The following is an 18,978-nucleotide window of genomic DNA, read 5'->3' on the forward strand; positions in this document are numbered from 1 at the left end:
TGTTGCTTGTGAGCTGGAGGCTTCTCTCAGCTCCTAGAGGCTGCCTGAAGTTCACTGCGTCATGGCCCTCTCCAAAAGCCCTCTCACAACATTACACCTTACTTCTTTAAAGCCAGCAAGGGAGAAGGAGAGCCTCTAGACCAGTCCAGTAGCAAGATGGAGTTTTATATAATATAGCATAATCAGGGGAGTGAAATCCTATTGCCCTTGCCAAATTCTCTTGGTTAGAAGGAAGTCACAGGTTCTGTCCACACTCAAGGGGACAGGATTATACAAGAGTATAGACACCAGGAGGAATGGACCCTGGGGACCACCTTCAAGTCTGTCTGCCCAGTAGGTATCAACATTAAAACCAGTATAAGGAACAGCCCTGATTCCCAACTTTGAGCCAGAATTTAAAATCACATTAGAGAAAAAAACATGTTAGTTTGGTCTTACTAAAGGAAATATGAAAGAGCTGTTAAAATAGCTGCAGAGTTGTCACTACACTAGATTTGCAAAAGCACCATATCCACAGCATTTCCACTTATGAGAGGCTGAATCTTCAGGGAATAGGAGCATATTCTTCGCTTACTCTGACAGTGAATAGCATGTGAACCTCTTTCCTTGCTGAGTACATTTTGAGTTTCAGGACTTTGAATAACACAGTTTGTTCTTAACGTACACCTCACTCTCTACTATTGTTTGGACTGTAACAACCGCAGAGGTGATTATATGCTATGTAATTACAGACTGCAGTCACTAAGCATTTTACCATCTATTTACCCATAGGTCTGTTTTCTCACATAAGCACTTAATTCTATAATATTTAAATCAAAAGCTCCAGGCTTACTAGTCTTCCAGAATGTGAGAATAATTGTTGAATTATAAGTTATTCCCCCGAGGAACAGTGTGTTGGGACATGTGGGGCCATGTAACCTTGGAGCAGCCCCATCTGGTGATCCCTGAAAAGCTCCCCACCCTTATATCTTCCTGGAGTTCAAAAACAGACACTTTCTCAGGGCCCCGGCAGACCATAATTGCCACTTTCTACTTAAGAGAAGCAATCTCTAGGGTAACCAGAATTCCATAGCAATTTATAACTCGGGCAATCTAACTTATGAGCATACTACATATGAACCCTAACACAAAGGAGAAGTTTTCCATGCCAAAATGATCACCGTAAACCATTGAAATTTAAAAATAATTGTGTTATCCATATTAAGTCTTGGGAACACCCTTTGTGTCTGTTGTGTTATACACACATGACATTTTCAGTCCACCACTAATCCTTCTCACATGTAACAATGATCCTGTGACAGTCCAGTCCATGTGTATCAGTCAGGACCCTTTCAGAAAACTGGTGACACTTAAAAAAGATTGAAGAGCGTTTAATAAAGTGACTCTGTACAGAGGGATAGATAGGGTTAAAGGACAGTGAAGCATCCTGGGCTAACTATAACTGGAAGCTACTTCCACACCCAGGCTCGATAGAACACAAGGTTATCAGAAGCCAGAAAGACTTGTACTGTTTAAGAGGGTCACCCAACAAGACCCTAAGATAAAAAAACAAACAAAAAAAAACACCAAAAAACCATATGACAACATGTACCCTGGCAGGTAGAGAACAAGGAAAATAAACACCATGACTCCTCATTTCTTTTACCTTCTAATTTTCTACTGGTGCCTCACATTGAACTAACAAGAAACTGCAAGGCAGGAGGGCCTGGTTGATGCCATCCTAAAATGTTAAGCTCATGAAGCACTGAGCAAGGGGGAGAAGGTTGAATGGGTCAGGAGGGACAAGCAGGGATTGTCCTATAGCATGTCAGTGTTCATCAGAGCACAAAGATAGCTGTAGATAATTTTGTCCCTTTGTTCTTAAAATTCTAACTTTTGTTCATGGTCTGATTTCTAACAGTTTCTTCCTTTTATGCCTGGGGAGTATTCGTCAAAGATATGTTGAATCTCTTGAATGTTCTTCTAACCATTCACACCTGGAGTTTCCCCTGAGGCAATTCCTAACAATTTCCATCTTTCTTCAGGCTGGCCAACTTTAAGATAATTCGATAACTCCAAATCTTCTTTAGAGGAAGACCTAAGGACTATAAGGAACAAAAAACTACCCCAAATCCCTGCACACAAGCCCCAAGTCAACATAAAATTTTCAGAACTCCTTAAAAGAAGGCTAACCAAAATCTGGGGAGAATTTCTAAATGTAACCATAAATTACAGCATATTACTTAGTACTTTTGCAGTCTGCCCTAGCACTCTTCATGCAGAGAGAAAAATAAAATAACTTTTGAGACAGACTATTTTAAAAATGGCACATGCATTGCAGAATGAAATCTTACAGTTTTATCAGTGGAGAGACAAATACTTACTGTATCTAAATTATATTGATATTAACTCTAAACCTAATTGTTATTCAACTTGTTTTTTATTTCTAAACACTCATACAAATTTTTACAAGTCATATTTTTCTCCATGCCAACTGACTTACCTTCATAAAATCTTTCTCTCTTCAAGTTTTATAAAAAAATTTAAAAATTTTTTTGGCTGTGCTGGGTCTTCGTTGCTGCCCATGGGCTTTCTCTAGCTGTGGCGAGTAGGGGCTACTCTTCGTTGCGGTGCACAGGCTGCTCATTGCGGTAGCTTCTCTTGTTGAGGAGTAAGGGCTCTAGGCATGCGGACTTCAGTAGTTGTGGCATACGTGTTCAGTTGCTCCCTGGCACGTGGGATCTTCCTGGACCCCGGCTTGAACCCATGTCCCCGTCATTGGCAGGTGGATTCTTAACCACTGCGCCACCAGGGAAGTCCCTCCTTCAAGTTTTAAATTAAAAGTTACCACTGAAATTTGTAGATCCTTTAGACGTTAATGTTAGGACTGTAAAAGCTATGCAACCCAACATTTCAATTCTATTGGGTTTAAGTTTAGCCTTTGTATGACTTAGGACAAGTCAATTTTTATTAATTTTCAGTTTCCTCATTTCTTAAACAGATGATAGTTCTGGTTATCTTTTGTTGTAGTTTTGATAATGTGCATATAAATAGTGTTTTGTAGATGCCAAGCAAAATATTGATGATAATGGAAAAAAATTACAGAATTAATATTAGGCGAATGTAGAGATGTCTGTACTTCTGTAGAGAGGTCTACTAGATTTGTACTTCTATAGATAGGTCTACTAGATTTAAATATACATTAGCTTGATTTCGTAGGTTTTTGGGTTTTGTTTTTTTAACTTTATGTGCATTTCTTCCATCACAGTATGCCAGACACTACTTTGGTTCCTCCTTTAATTATAAGCATATAATTAAAGACTTGTCCCTTTTAGCACAAAGTCATAAAATTTATCTTAAGCAAAATTATTCTTATACTTTATCTGACATGATACTTACTGCATTAATATTACGCTAAAAGAGAAAAAATAAGATTTTATATAGTTTTTCAAAAGTTATATTAATATAGCATTTTTTGAAATTCTATAACCACCCATTCCCAGTATACTATTAATGAGTCTGGATAATAATCTTGGAAAAATTCCAAAACTCATGTTAAACAGTGGTTGGAATATTTTAACCCAGAATTGCACCATTAGATTTCTTTATGTTTCCTTTCTCTCATCAACACCAGAAGCCAATGATATCACAGGTGCAAAGTTCATATCCTCCCTTTTTCCATAGAAGTGCCAGACCAGAGACTCTAGAATGCACTGTTACTAACAGAAGGGAGAAGGTATGGGTTACCTAATAACTCGATATGGACTGTGGCTTTCTTAGCTGGCACACAGGCTAAGTAGGCACCCAAAATGGTTAAAAATATTAACAGATAGCATCTTGTAACCTTGTCTTTTTATTTATCTGTTTTTCATACCTGTTTTCCTCAAGATTTTTAAAAATCCCTGATTTTTAAATGACGTTTGTTTTCCATTTTTAAGTGATTTTAATTAGCCTCTTCTTCTATGACTTGGTTAAGAAATTTTAGCCAGAGGTCAATAAGAGTGTAACGACTTTCCCAGTAAATAAAGACAGTCTCTTTATTCTTCTAAAATGAAGGATCATCCGTGCTTATATGATTGGTTGCTATGGTTTGACTGAACGGATTTGTCTCTATGGAACAAGGACTTGAATTCTATCTATAATTTTTATTCTGCTAAAATGATGATTCCAAAATACATATTATTGTGTGTCTCATTCCTGCTTAGCTACGTGCTTTTTACAAAGAATGTAAGGCTTTTCATGAACTGATTCCTTCCTCCTTGTCTAGCTTTATCTTTCTACCTTACTTCCACTTCCAGGTGTCCTGTGCTTTTCGCACTATTAAACTTATCATATATTGCTGCCACAGCAGCTGGCTTCTTCTGTGGTACCATGACTTGTATATGTGTCTCCTTCAGTTAATCCCGTGACACTCTAACTAACTTCTAATAGCCCTACTATACTTCATGTTAATAATGTATTTATATGCCTATATTTTTCAAATGTTGGCAAACAATTTGAAAGTAGGGATCTCATCTGATTCTTCTTTGCATCACCAGTGGAGTACCTAGTATACAGTAGGCTCCAAAAATTGTTTATGAATAAGTAAATTGTACCACAGACAAAACTTAAGACGTCTAGAAGAATGCTTTGCAGTGAGCTGCAAGAATTTATTGACATCTTATCAAGCAAATGGAATCATCCTAAAAAAGTCTTATGACAGTCACAATTGTGTATGTAGGAAAGTGAGTAAATATTTGGGTTAATTGATAGGACTTGTATCTTTTTGTTTCTACTGTGAAATCACAGAGGTTTCTGGTCTGATCTCTAACTTTCAATAGTTTTCTCAGTTTCAGTTGCTGTCTTTTCTAGTCACAAGAAGGAAGGAGCCCCAGAATGCAAGATTATGCTTCATTGTTTTAACAGAGACAAAATTACTGTCTGTCATTTTAATTGTATCTTGTATTTTGAACCTTTTGGAAATACAATTAGCAAAAGCAATATAAAAGCCATATTGATTTAATGTCACTATTTTAGCCAGAGTCAGTCAAAAGGAATCCATAAGCATCCTTATGCATACCACATGCTCCTTGTATTTTTTTTTTCCTAAGTATGTTTCCAATTCAGGTTTTTAAAACTTGGAATCAGTTTCCCCACTTAAATTGTAGTTATAAGCTCGCTATTTAATTCCAAGCTGAGGTCACATAAGTCTAGTTGATCCTTAATGTAGCGTGGTGGGGAGGCCCAGTGGCCACAGGCCGTGGGCCATGAGAGGATGGTGCGCTAGCAGACCTGGGCTTCATTGTATATTTGTTATGTTATCCACTTCCAAATGATAATTCTGTGCTCTCCAAGTGATGTTCTTATAAAAATGATTTTACAGTAAATTTGGTGTATTATTAATTCAGCAAAATACTAAATGAGTATAGAAGAAAACATATATATGTATATGTCACACACACAGTACACACACCTATACATACATAGGCATAGTACACTTACAGCATCTTTCACCCCCTCAGGAGTTTAATATATGTGAAAAAAATAGTTTAAAAAATTCAAGAAAATAAAAGAAATGGTTTAAGGTAAAATAATAAAACTTAAGTAATTGGCAGGGGAAAAAAAGGAAGGTTCAACTAGAAGAGTTTATTCTTGTATTTTTTTTCCTTGTAAATTCTTTGGTCATTCACATATTAGTATAATTATTATTTTAAGTACTTTTTTCAAAGAAGAAATATTAAATTACATGAATTGATGAAGACATTTCTCTCACTGGGTGGAAATGAGGTCATCATTTCCTAGAAACTCAGCTTTCATGTTAAGTAATTCCCAGTCCATATCTTAATATCATATAGCTAACAAGACTATACCACCCTTTATTCTTGAGTTTCTCATTCTTATGTTCCGTTATGTAACATATCAAGAAACATTTCTGTCTGGGTGGTATTATGGTATAAGGAGTTAATTAGAATACCAAATCTCAAAATAATACACATCTCATGATCAGCATGTGTTCAAATATAGTCTACAGTCTTCAGGTAAAACATGGCAAATGGAATTCAAAGTCTACCTCTGCTGCCTTCAAAAACACCTCTAAAATATGAGTTTAAAAATTTTAAAGTACAAATTGAATAGTAGAGGGGTAAAAATTATCAAGAGATGTCAACAGAGTTCTGGAAGATGGAAAGTGGAGAATTAGCAAAGTAGATAAATCTGACTATGTGCCAGTAGTTTAGATAACTGTGACATGTGCCAGCTCCTTCCCGCCACTCTCAAAACCTGGAAAGCCTCAGGACTTAGACTTACCAAGTATGTGGGAGTAGAATAAAGTGTTTGACACTGAAAACAAGAGGGTTGTTTCAAAATCTCTAGTATATGCTTGCATCACCAAATTCTTTCCCATGTTTTTGTATAGCTAGGAGATCACCTCTCCCCGTTTCCCACAGGAGACCAGAGGTATAAAACTTCAGAGAAATTGAATTAAAAATTAAGGGTATCCAAACAAAGAAGACTGGGGATGAAGCACTGGTCAGAAATAATGAAAAAAGAAACTCAAATATCCTCCCTAGACACAGCTCCCTACTCACAGGTATCAGAACAGTGAATAAAATTGGAGTATTCTTTGGAAAAACATAATGGTCCTTGAGAAAATACCAACACATAATGATATGTAGGTCTTGTTATTCCAAAGTAAAGCTATCTCATTATGCATTAGCCTATCATAAAGCCTTTGACCACACACACATTGACACAAAACCTTCCGTAAGATCTTCTTAAGGCCCCTCTCAGATAGTCAAAGATGACCAGTGTATGAGGAACAGTTTCAGTATAAAAGAGAACAAAACAAATAAAGGTACAAATCCTAAAAAAGAGCAATCAGAGAAAAATTAAAATATCCCAGGTATTTAAAATATTATAGTAGATGTGCAAAAATACAAAAGGAGAGATGAAAGATAAAGTTGAGAAAATCTCCCAGAAAAAAAGAGCAAAAATAAATGGTCAAAAACATTTTAATGACAGAATTAATCCAAGCTATCCAACAACTGTCTAAAATGACTTCTAGAAAGGGAGAACACAGAATATCTAAGGGATGAAAATAGCAAAGATATAACCCAAAAAATTGCTAAAGAACTGAAGGACTTGATTCTCATGTTGAAAAAAGTTCAGTTACTTCTTAACATATTGGATTTTTTAAAAGACTTACTGTGAGGCACGTCAGGGGGAAATTATGGAATAATCAAATTAAAGACTAAATCCGTGGAGCATAGGCGGCAGAGCGGGTGGTGGTGATCACATCTCACATACCAAGAAAGGGAAAAAAAATGGCATTTCAGTTTTCAAAACAACATTGAATACTTGGATGCTAAAAGACAGGAAGCCTTCAAACTTCTAGGGTAAAAAGTTTTTCCAACTTACAATTTTATATCCATCCAAACTATCAAGAAAGTGTGCAGGTATAATAAAGCTAATTTCAGACAGGCAAAATATTTTAAGAATTATGTTCCCTCTACTCTTTCAGAAGAAACAACTGGAGGGTATACATACTTAAGCAACACTTGAGAGTAAATTACATGAAACAAAAAAACAAAACAAAACAATCCGAGAAACAACAAACCAAACACAGAGGTGAAGAAAAAGAGGTGAAGGGAAGCCCCAAGAAAATAGCATCTAAAGCAACAGGCTTAGATTGGAGTAAGAAGGTAAAGGCATGAAGACCTCCAAGAAGGGAATGGAATTGATGGAAAGTTTTCAGCCATTTCTGAATTTTTAGAAAGAAATATTAATAGGCTTGTGTTAGATCTATTAAACCACTTTAGAAAGAAAAAAGTAGGGTGAAGCCCATCAAAAAGCTAAATAAAAATTTTTAAATTAGTCAGGGACTTGTACTGAAGGAATATACATTTTTATAATACTGTAAAGATAAATACTGTATGATATCACTTATATGTGGAATCTAAAAAGTAGAACAAACTAGTAAATGTAACAAAAAGGAAACAGACTCACAGATATAGAGAACAAACTAGTGGTTACCACTGGGGAGAGGGTAGGGAGGAGGGGCAAAATAGGGGTAGGGGATTAAGAGATACAAACTACTATGTATAAAATAAATAAGCTACAAAGATACATTGTACAACACAGGGCATATGGCCAATATTTTATAATTATAAATGGAGTATAATCTTTAAAAATTGTGAATTACTATGTTTGTACACCTATAACTTATATAATATTGTACATCAACTATATCTCAATGAAAAAAGTTTCAGGGACTTGTACTGAAGGAATATACATTTGTATAATACACACATTATTTTCCCTTAGATTTTATTATTTGCAGAGGCTTTGGGAGTGATGGAGATTATACTCTCCCTGTTCTTCCTCCACCCTGAGTTATCTTTGGAGCTGCCAGAAAACACAAAATAATTTGGTGTGGGAAACAAAAACAAATGATTGAGAGTGGAAGGGTAGAGCTGCAAAGGTCTATTAGGATTAAATGTCTATATTTTCCTAAGACACTGTACCATATATTTCTGTGTATACCTCTACTAACGATCTTATCCATGGTTTGAAATGAAAATTAATTTATCTTTGCATTTCTCTTTTCTTGATGTATGTGGATGGGAACACAAGCTTTTTTAAATTTTATGCTTTAAAACAACCTTGAAATCAGAAGAGGTTAACATAAGATGAACTTACTTTTTTCTGCCATGAATACACAAATCATTAAATGTTACAAATAGTCAGCTTCCTCTACCTCAACTTGCTATAGGCTGGAGTAGAGGAAAAGAAAGCTATTAAGTTTATGTGTCTGCTTTTACCTCACTGTACTAAATGTAAATATCACCCAGCAATCTTTCAGAAAATCATTTCTTTTTTACTCATAGACAAGTACTGCCTCATTAAATAAGATTTTTTCCTACTCTAAAAAAAAAAAAAAAAAAAGACATTGAAAAAAGTCTATAGGGTCACTTAAACTCCAATTAATTGTACCGTTGATTCCTTAAAATAAGGTGTGATTTTTTTTTCCTTAAATATCAGGGATATGAATTTAAAATATGATTAAATCTCCTTAAAATTAATGATTAGACCAGCAGGTAGATGCTTACATAATATATTTTTCCAAATTCAGAGTAAAAATAACATGTAGATCATGTGAATAAATATGGTAATTGAAGCCCAATGGGAATTGCAGATTTAGAGTTCAGTCTCCATTTTAACATGAAGAAACCACTTATAGAGATAGAACTCTGGGGATCACTGACTTTTCAGAATAATGTTAGCCTTTCAAAATTGAATTCATAAAAACCAAGGGAATGGATGACTCTTGCTTTGTCTATTCCCCAACATAAAGGGAGTTCCTTTTTAAAAGCATATGTTTTGTTCATTCTTGAGAATAAGAACAAGAAGAATAAGAACAAGAAGAAGAGAGGAGGAGAAGTCAAATCTATAAATTATGCATCATTATATTTGCTCTCATAGCCTTTCTATTGTAGGAGGACCTGGAATGATAGATTCAGACTTTAATGTTAAAAATCGTATTACAGCAGCAGTTGGGTACACCTCCAGTCTTTTTTCGACTACTAAATTCATGTGCTTCAGACAGGAAAGTGAAAGAAGTCTTCATTGAATCTATTGCACTATGCTTCATTCTAAACCAGATAGCAGACATCTTATGGTTCATTGATGCACTTCACTCTATGGAGATTAAAAGTTATTATTTATAATGAAGAAAAAAAGTCCAGGTTATTCAAAGAAAAGCCCCAAAAATTCTCTAGTAAAGGAAATTCCAGAGCCCTATATTTCCCAGATAATCATTGAATGCATGTCTTTATTTTTCTACAGCAAGGACTATAGCTTAGTGAAGCGAGTTGACTGTTCTAGAATAGTAGTTGAGCCACTGAACAATGAGAGGTATGAATTTGTCTTCCAGACATGCCCAATTATGATAAGAAATCTTGTTTTGCTCCTCTGAGAAGAAAAGGTGTCTCTCATTTAAGAAAGTCATGGTTATAGCCAGTGAAGCTTGCTAAAATGTATTAGGGAATAATGAAGTGAACTTTATTGAAAGGTACCCTTGGGAGCAATCCCATCATCCTCCACAGCTGAGAGCAGCAGAAATTGTCTACTAGTCCATCTTAGCTTTGTCTAGAATTACTTTTTATGAAAAGGATTGGTAGAGTATAATTGCAGTCACCTTTTTAAATCCTCTATTAATGTTGGGTGGTTCACTTAGGATACAAATTAATTTCATACCTCCTTGTTTTGTTTACCAATAATTTCAGGTATGATATTCCTCTCTCATGTATGAGAATTATCATCATCAAATAGATATTATTCATTAAGCACCTACTATGTGCCATGCACCAGGCTACTTTCACCCACACCTGCTATTTCTTTTTGTTCTCGCAATAGCCAGGCAAAGTAATTGCCATTTTATCCCTACTTAATGGAGGAAGAAATTGGGACTCACACCAAGTTTTCTATTTCTTCTGCATCATTTTAAATGTCTAGTAATGAAATGAGCAGATAGAAAGTGCTCAGTACATATTGTTGGCTGGCCTATTATTAATGTCCCCTAGTTAGTTGAACTTGCTTCCATTTCAACTAATGGAAACTGTAGCCATAACAAATCTGTGCAGATCTTTCTTCCTGAAGGTCCACTCAAAATACATACACTGGAGGGCATAAAGAGTGTGGCTAATGAAGGGATGGATAATTCCAGCAAATGATGCTGTGGTCTTTAATGAGTTTAACACCTGGCAGATAATGCAAATGGCCCTGAAAATTAGCTCATTTTTGGCTTCCCCATGTGCTGTTCAGTTGAATAAAATGTGTATTGAAAATAAGTCCAAATTTTTTTTTTCGGTGTACACACGTGTTTTGAATCTGAGCTATGGCTCAGTTCAGTGCATTTACTTAGAGTAATTTCATTATCTTGTTCCTCTATTCTTGGTCCACCAGGAGATGAGTTTGATGGGTTCCAGGGGAGGTTTGCTTTTCACCCCTACTTCTTGTTCATGGGCAGTTTTGCCTTCTGCCCTCTAATTTGCAATGTGGTTATTTTTATCCAAGCATAAATTTCTTTTCTCCCTGGTACTTTTTCACCTTTTAAAAATGAGAATGATCCATATGGCTAAAGAATGTCAGGAAGGGAAACATTTGGGAAGAATTATATGGGATGCAGTCATTCCGGATCTTGATCATCTTATCCAAAAAGAGCCAAGTAAGAGAACAGCACATAGAGGATTATGTGCCAAAAGTTTAGAATTCCAGAGTGTTTCGAGCAGATAGGTGATTTTAAATTGCCACGGTTATGTAGCCCCAACGAGACTTATGTTGAGATGCTTGAAATGTAGGAGGAGGAAGGAGATGAGGTTTTTATTTTATACGATAATGTGTTTTAAATACTTCAGGTATAGCCTAGAGATATTTTAAAGCCTTGTGTGGAAATTCTTAAACTTTCAATTGGATTAAGATAATGTGGATGCTTCCTAAATTATGGATTACACACATAAGAATAATATTGTACGCTAAAACATAATAATTTGGAGAGTTTTGGTTGACAGTAGCAGTTTACCTTAAATTCTTTTAAAGAACAAAACTGCAGGGAAGAGATATGGGAACATATGTATATGTATGACTGATTCACTTTGTTATAAAGCAGAAACTAACACACCATTGTAAAGCAATTATACCCCAATAAAGATGTTAAAAAAAAAGAACAAAACTGCTGTGTGTAAGGGGCCAGAGTCCATAAGAGAACACACAGATTTCTCTAATGGAGAAATAAGAAGTGCATGTATACTCAGTCTTGGTCTTTGCAGTGCAGCAAAGTGCTTTATGGTGGGATGGGATCATTCCGGGGGTTGGTTCTTTTAGTGGTGCCGTAGCCATAAGGCCAGGAAATGTATGGCTTCTTTGAAAGGTAACAAAATCACCAGAAGGTTTTTACTGATGCGTTGTCGTGTCCCTAAATGTTATAATGTTATCAGGCATCCAGAGAATGTGATTTTTTAGTAATTTACTTATAGAGGTAAATCTGTAGTAAGCATGATAAGAGGAGAGCCTTTTACCAGCTATCACAAGCCAGTTTAAAAACACACGGTAGTTAAGGAGATATAGCTTGAAAAATATAGTTTGAAGGAGCAAGTAGTTAGCCAGTTTTCTTGCTAACGGTGATGTCAAAGCTCAGCCTGTCATCCACATTTTACTATCCATTCCCCAAAATACCCCCATGCTAGAGTTGAGTAGATGACTGCTTAACTGGCATTGAACAAGATCATCCAGAATGAACTCAAGTCCAGTTGACACCTGCCCCCATAAGACCAGTCATGTCTTAGCTAACCTCCCTTGAAGTGTGTACATCCTAAAACCATAGTCAGAATGTTTTTATATTAAAGGATATATTTATATTATAATTTATATTATATTATATTATATATATTTATATTAAAGTAGGTATTTTTAGTCTTTTACCATACCATGACACTTGAGAGGCTAAAATACAATTAGGTATAATTTACTTATTTTTCACCAGTCACATTGTTTGTTTGTTTGTTTGTTTGTTTGTTTTAAATTTTGACTTTATATTGGAGTATAGTTGATTAACAGTGTTGTGTTAGGTGTATTTTAATAGTTGGGGCCAGGAGAGGGCCCAGGTATAAGAGACAGACTCCCCAGACTGCTCAGAGGCTCATACTTTCAAATTCAGCTCTTCATGTCTCAGTTCCTCATAGAAGAATAGAGGGGAAACTGAAGGAACAAGAATTTATAACCACACTGGTTTACTGAGGTGAGGTCGTCACTTTAAGGCCAGCTCAAAGTACTGGGACAAGATCTAGTAGAATATGATATCAAATAAATATTTCGGTAATAGTTCATGGTCAGGAGATTGAAACACAGTTATCTAATGTATTCTGAGAGACACAATGTCTCAGTGGTGTGTTGATAAACCAGTTTTCCAGGGGATAAAGGCATTTGATGATTTCTCTGGTTTAAATACATTTACTGTGGCTGTTTTCCCACTCATGAAATTCCTGAATATTTAACATCAGGCTTTTGCAAGCCAGTAAGAGATGGGTCCAATATATCACTGAAAGTTACACTGAAAAATCTAGGGAAGGTGGTTGCACAGGGAAGCCTATAGGCACATAGTGATCTTTCCTTGATGGGGTGCAAGCACAGCCTCCAATGTCTTAGAGTCTGTCAATCAAGAGCAGCTTCCTTAAGTTCTAGAGGGAGGAGGATATTAAGCAGATTACCGAGATATGGATTTAGGCACAAAGAAGTAAGCAGAAGCCCAGTGACCAGATTAAAGACAAAAAGTAAGTTGATGAAATTAGAAAAAAGCAGTCTTGTTGTACATAAAATATCAACCAATACAAATTACAATTTAGACATCATAAAGGATGTCTAATGTAGAAATGTTGTTGATGTAGAAAATCCTATTTATAAAGGCATACCTCTGTACTATAAATTTTCTACTTCTATAAAATATGTAATTAGTTATTAAAAAGCAGGTATAACTCCTAAAGGTGGCAAAAATAAGTTTATATAATAGAATGGTTAATTGTATTTTTCACTGTTAGTGATGTAGCCTCCTTTTGAATTTTCTTCTGCAAATCGGTCTTTTGCATGAGCTAATGACTTGATCATTTTTAGGCTTTCATTTATTTTTTTTCAATATGTTAATTTGTACATAGCAATTTTTAATATGCTTTAGTGCCTCATAAATATTAAAATCCACACATATTATTTTCTGAAAAACCTTGTAGTGAATATTTCTTTATATTAAACATTTTGTTTCTCCCTTTACCTTCTTATATCCCTATTCATTTGGAGGGGATAAATATCCTATGTTCTATATAATATATAGTATGAGATTTTATTTATCATGCTTTGTTAATAATCCTTGTGAAGCAAAAAAAAAAGCAAAGACACTTTCAGTTATGATAATTAGAGTAATTTTATTACAGTTCCAGAATACTGTGATATAGAGGCTTGAGCCCCACTCCTTATACCCAGAAAACAGAGAGAGAAATCAATTATTGCATGCCAGAAGTCATATGGGAAGAAACTAGACAGGTAGGTACTCCTTGGAAGAGAACAATTCTGAAAGAAATAGGAATAAAAGAAGAAAAACTGTGCTGAGTTCTATTTTTATTCAAAATGAAGTGAGCTGGAAACTAGCATGGAAAAGTAGATTTTTAGAAACCAGAGGGTTAGAAATCAGAGATGACAGATTGATGGACTCCAAAAGTTGGTTTGTGAGTCAGTAATTTAAAACTCTGAATGTGTTTTTCCCACAACAGCAATATTGTTCGAACTGGTAGTCCCGAAATCCTATCATAGTCCTAAAATTGCTGAAATTAAACAGATGGAAGCTCTGAGCTCTAGGTTCCTCTAACTTCTAAATCTCTGATGTTTGAACCCTGATCCTAAGCTTTATGTATTAAATCTGAAGAAGCCTTACCTCAAGATACCTGGAGTAAACAAGGCAGGAGGTCCTTGTCTGAAGCATGTTTCCTGATTGTATAACAGAAGCTTTATGTTGGGATCCTAGATCCTAATGCCATTTCTATGACCTGCTAGTCGTGTAACCTTGTAGAAGTCACTCAGTCTTCATGAGTCTGTGTCCTGATCTGTAAAAGAGGGAAAATAATATCTAACTCACAAATCCACAGATTGTCTAAAGGCTCCAACCTTCTGCCACCCCTACCCCCCAAGGTCCAGGTAGAACATAAATTCCAAAGATGTAGGGATATGGTGTGTTTTGCTTATTGCTGCATCTGCAGGACCTAATATAGTACTTTGCATGAAGTTGCATGTAATACATATCTGTTGATTATATTGAATGGGTGGATGCATGAATCAAAAGTGCTTCATAAATAACAGATGCCCTTTTATGTTAGTTCTCCCACCTTTTCCCGGAAACTCTGGAAGTTTAAGGAAGTAGTAGCAAAGGTATATCCTTTGGTACTAGAAGGTGGGATAACTGTGTCTGTTCATTGGATGGGTCATTTTTTAGCTGAGCCTTCTTTGCTGGGGCTGTGTGTAAGGGAAGTTATGGCTCACCTGCAATACTGACATCTCCCTGTAACCTCTTCATTGTAAGTATGCTTCTGTCCAAACTCCACCAGGTTATTTCTCATGATTTGGTTTTTTGGGACCATCACTCTCATTGTTATAGAAGGTCTCTTCAGGTTAAGCTTTCCTTATAATACACCTATGTTAATTCTCAGTGTGATATTTCTGCTTAGCAAGGTTTAATGTGGTGGGATAAAGGCTGCCTGTATGTTTAGCAGTCAGACCTGCGTATTAGGCATCTAAGGTAGATTGATCAATTATGCTGAAATGTTTGTTTTTAAAATGTCAGGTGTCCAGATGGTGCCATGGCAATGGGGGTCGTTAAAAATGCTTAGAGTCTTAAAAGAGAAATATTCTTGCCAGTAGTAGAAGTCTGTAGTAAAGTCAATTGGTTTCTTTCAGGTTAATAGGTTGAAACTTTATTTATAAAGTGAAGTTGAAACAAGCATCTTGAGATGAACCACAATATGACTTTATTTTTTTCCATTTCTATATCTACTCTCTCCACTCTGGCCCATCTTCAGCCAGGGGACCCCATCCCCACCCCCCAAATTGTACATTAAAATGGCTTTTCAGAATAGAGAATTTATGTTAATAAGGTCAACAATGGTGCTGTTGCTCTTTGAGATTTATCTAATTAAAGACCTTTACAGAGACTTGGGTGTTAGCAGGACTGCTGTTCTAAAAGGATGTACATCTGGAGTGATTCAGAACATACCTCCACCCCCAGAGCCAGTGATTGAATTTAAAATCATCAGTGGAGGGGCTTCCCTGGTGGCGCAGTGGTTGAGAGTCCACCTGCCGATGCAGGGGACACGGGTTCGTGCCCCGGTCCGGGAAGATCCCACATGCCACGGAGCAGCTGGGCCCGTGAGCCATGGCCGTTGAGCCTGCGCGTCCAGAGCCTGTGCTCCGCAATGGGAGAGGCCACAACAGTGAGAGGCCCGCGTACCGCAAAAAAAATAAATAAATAAAAATAAAATAATCAGTGGAGACATCTACACTCTCAGTGTTCCTTGACACATCTCTTGCACAGAGCCATTATTGTAGATCCTGAAATTACACACAGAGCCTCCAGTTAGCCATGAATTGGCATTTGGCCAGAGTACAAATCAGCCACCGGCATTCTGGCATGTGGGAACTAATATTTCTGACCAGGAAACAAAATCCATTGAAATATTTACTCTGCTTCTCAGATGCTTCGAACCTAGTTAGGCCAGAATTTTTTTTTTTTTTAATAATTTGAGGGAGATTTATTTTTCAGTAACTGTCAACACTTCATCCCTTTATTTCCCTCCATACATTGGGTTGGCCAAAAAGTCCGTTCAGGATTTTCCATGAGATGTTACAGAAAAACCCGAATGAACTTTTGGGCCAATCCAATAGTTTCATCTACAAATGTTGGCCATCAAAATATAAATCTACAACATTTCTCAAAATTGACAAGAATATTTTGAGTATATTTTTCTTGTTTCTGTAGAATCTACAAGTCCTGGTTCATAAGCAGAGTAGGAATATCAGGTACATAGGACCATCAGAATGCTCCATGTTAACACATCTCAAGAGGAAATAATTCCATTGTTCATTTATGTTTGTATTCAATTTTTATTTACAGTAGTGAAAAGATAGCTTATATGCTTGAATAGAAGAATTGTTATGCCAATGACAGTTCACCCAAATGATAGAATATTATGCATCCATTAAGCTTTTCCATATGTAAGGAAACAAGAAAAGAAAAGAAAATATAGTGCAGGAAACTGGGGAAGGTTTCTTTGAGTTTACCTCTTTTTGGTCAAGTTTACAGAGATATAAATTGCATACATAAAATTCGCCCATTTTTAGTGTATGTTCTGAATACTGACAAACTTATACAGTCATGCAACCACTACCTCTACCAAGATATAAAACAATTCCATCACTCCCCAAGTTCCCTCAAGCTTCTTTGTAGCCATTGCCTTTCTGTACCTCTATCCCCTGGCAACAGCTGCTCAGTTTTCTGTCTCTGGGGTTTTTCCTTTTTCAGAATGTTATGTAAATGTAATCATACAATATGTAGCCTTTTGTCTTTGGCTTCTTTCTCTTAGCATAATGCCTTTGAGATCCAGCATTGTTGATGTGTGTATCAGTAGTTTGTTTTTGTTTTTTAAATAAGTAGTACTTCATGTATGGATGGAAGTACTACTTCCATCAGATAAATATACTACAGTATATTTATCCACTCACCAGTTGAAAGTCTTTGGGGTTGTTTTCGGTTTGGGGAGATGATGAAGTAAAGCTGCTGTCATATTTGAATGCATTTTTTATGAGAATATAAGTTTTCTTTCCCCTTGAGTAAACACTTAGAAGTCCCAGGAGTGGAATAGCTGGGTTGTATGTTAAGTGTATGTTTAACTTTAGAAGGAGTCGCCAATCCTTTTCCAAAGTGGCTGTACTGTTGAATTCCCATCAGCAATGCTTGATGCTTTCAATTTTCCCATACCAGCAGTTGGTAATGTCTATCATTTTTACTTTTTTAAAAAATTTAGCCATTCTGATAACTGTGTAGTATCTCATTGTGATACTGTATTAACCAAGACAAATATATTGAGTCCATTCTGTAAATACGTATTTAATAAAAGAAATGCTTTTTTGAGACCTCACTATAATCTCACATCATGTCATTTTGCTTCCTCAGCTCACAAAAATAGCGTTTTATACTTCACAGCATTGTAAAATATAAACTAGTGTTATTCATCCTAAAGAGGATTTTTAAGAACCAGTATATATATATATATATATATATATATATATATATATATATATATATATATATATATATCACTACAAAACCTGAAACTTCTGTGAATTAACTCTGCTCTAATTTTTGGTAAGAAAACAGAAGTCAGGGGCACCCTCTGTGTTAGAGGAATCAGATTTAAACTTTCTTTGTGGCTATTCTTGGTATTAAACAATATAGAAATACCATGTTAAATAATGTTCATCCAGGAGGGTGAGCAGAGGTTTCAAATCACTAATGCGCTATAGAGGAAGGCCTCATACATCTTCATGTGTTGAGTTGAAGAATAGTTTGCCCCACCGTGAAGATTTTCAAACATCCTCATGAGGAGGGAGAATAATGAAAATCTGCGCCCCAGCATCAAGTTTCAATATTCCTGAAATGTTCCAATCTTTTTTTTTTCTTATCTCCAGTATGGGAGTAGGGAAGAACATTATCCCTTTACAGTGTATTCTAGACCTGATAACATTTCATGTATATTTACACACACACACACACACACACACACACACACACACACACACAGGCGCATATCTTTATGTATTGGAAACAGATAATGATTGTCTAACATCATGTAATGTCATTATCATGACAAATAAAACAGCATAATTATTTAACATTATCTAATGCCAGTCCCCGTCCAGATTTTCCTATCTAAAACATTGGATTTCATTGTTATATCTGTCAAGTCTCTTAAGTTTCCTCTCTTTTTTAAAATGCCACAAGTAATTGAAGAATATTGTATATCTTCATGTTGAATTTCTCTCATTATATTCCTGTGATTTTTTTGGTTTTGTTGAAAATGTTTCTCTACCCCCATGTCTCCTATATCTAATAGTTAGATCCAGAGGCTCTTTTAATTGCTTTTATTAATTATAGGGATGGTAGGAGGGCAGATTTGGAGAGACTTGAAAATTATACCACCACCACCATCTTTCCTCAACACTGCAGAGTAATTGCAAGGTGTTCCTTTTAGCTTAATTTTGAGCCATGGGATATAAATAGAGCAACCAAGGGTATTTTCTGTTGCATATAAGATGAAAGCCAAATTATTTAACATTTATAGGAGTGCAGGCATGAAAACAGCCATATAACCTTTAAACTTGATGAAGTCCCAAGTGTCCTTTTAGGCCCTCTTATAGCACCTTGTGTTAAAG

At 35.8% G+C, this 18,978-nt stretch overlaps 1 protein-coding gene across 1 annotated transcript in view; it reads left to right on the top strand.

Moving 5' to 3' along the window:
* The window catches only part of PTPRD (protein tyrosine phosphatase receptor type D), a 2,130,336-nt gene that overhangs the window by 1,473,585 nt on the left and 637,773 nt on the right, over positions 1–18,978 (top strand). The gene's annotated exons all lie outside the window — the stretch shown is intronic.

Source organism: Tursiops truncatus, chromosome 6 (genome assembly GCF_011762595.2).
Source record: "Tursiops truncatus isolate mTurTru1 chromosome 6, mTurTru1.mat.Y, whole genome shotgun sequence".
In the NCBI taxonomy this organism is placed as follows: Eukaryota; Metazoa; Chordata; class Mammalia; order Artiodactyla; family Delphinidae; genus Tursiops; species Tursiops truncatus.